The following is a 1,756-nucleotide window of genomic DNA, read 5'->3' on the forward strand; positions in this document are numbered from 1 at the left end:
GGGTCCCCTCCCTAAGGAAAGGAAAACAAAAACTCACGGCAACCTGGCTATAAGTGACAACATCCCTCACGATCTTGTAACGTGAGACCACTTAATCAGACTACATGTTTGTGTGTTACCATATATGGGAGACAAAGTCGAAAATATATATAAAAAAAAACTATGCCACGTGGTTTTCGGGGCTCAGTTCTTTGGGGCTCAGTTCTTTGGGTACGAACCCAACTGAGTGGTGCCAGCAGGAATAAAGTTGCTTCCTGGAAAGAAAAGCCTCGGTGTCACGACTCTCTGTGTGAGAATCCGGCTACAATTCCAAACGGTAGTCAAGGTTGAGAACCATCCCCAAAGAGCTCAGTGTCAAGTTTGAAAGACCAGCACTCACACCTTTAGGAGAACTTCCCAGAACTAGGCTGCTCTTGATAATCTCTGATGAGTTCAGAAAGTAGACTTCAGGTGGCAAGGATCAGGGACTCTTTGGCCGTGGATGTGGGAGGTTCTGGCTCCCCCCACACACAAGGTGGAAATTTGGATAAAGACATCATTTCAGGGAGGATCAAGTCCCTGAACCAAGATGTAACCAGAGGAAAGGTGAACATAGTAGGTGTGGGAGGACAGGGAGGTGTCTGATCTGTTTTGCTCACCTGATTCAATGTCTTCTTGCCCAATACACTGATTTTTCACTGCTCTTTTTACATGGATGCTCTTTTTACATGGATGACTATTTTAAAATTAAACTATTTCACTGGGGGTTGAGGGGCACGTGGAAAGCAGTGCCTGTTTTCCCAGAACCAGGCATAACTGGGGTGATGGACGGCTCGGGGGGGCTGGTAGGGAAGGTGAGCTGCAAGGAAAAGGCTGTAGGGGGTTGTATGTGTAGTGCATAGATTGAATCAGAAAGTCCAGACTGAACACCACTCCTCAGCCCTGGCTACCTTCCCTCCATTTTCATTTGCTTATGTCCCATGGGGCAAGCAGGCAGGTATATATTTGTGAGTTTATATTTGGGAGGGGAGGGGAAGGATAAGTTGTCTTGTTCTGTGTGATTTTTTTTTTTTTTTAATGTTTATTTCTGAGACAGAGAGAGTGGAAGCAGGGGAGAGGTAGAGAGAGAGAAGGAGACACAGAATCCGAAGCAGGCTCCAGGGTCTAAGCCGTCAGCACAGAGCCCAATGCAGGGTTGAAACTTATGAACTGTGAGATCATGACATGAGCTGAAGTTGGATGTTTAACTGACTGAGCCACCCAGGCACGCCTGTCTTGTTCTGGTTTGATCCCTCAAATCCTTTTCTAGGTTTAAATGAGAAGGGTCTCTTTTGAGGTTAGTCTGTATTTAAAGCAATGACCATAAAGGATGATCGTGGGAGGGATCCTTGGATTTGTTGGGGTGGGGGGGGGGGGGGGAATCCTTTCAAGGTCATGCTTTGTCCCTGGTATACCTGGGTTATGTAATGATGGTCCAGGGCAACCCAACAAACTCCTTGAAAGTATGACTCAGTTCTTCTCATAATTCAGTATGAGCGCAAGGAGTGGTGGGGTGGGTGCAGTACTGGAGACAGCTGGCCAGAAGGGGCTCTTTCATAAAGTGACATCTGGGCAGACACCTGGGGGAAGTAAGAAAGTAGGCCTTGTTAACCTTTAAAATAAGTTTTTATCAGCAAAAATGGATTTTTTTGGGAATAGTAGAGACTTGCAACTCATGACACACAAGCTGTGGCAAAGCCATAGGCAAGCCCAACAAACAAGAGAAAGGAATGTTATT

The sequence above is a fragment of the Panthera uncia genome, chromosome D2, assembly GCF_023721935.1.
Source record: "Panthera uncia isolate 11264 chromosome D2, Puncia_PCG_1.0, whole genome shotgun sequence".
In the NCBI taxonomy this organism is placed as follows: Eukaryota; Metazoa; Chordata; class Mammalia; order Carnivora; family Felidae; genus Panthera; species Panthera uncia.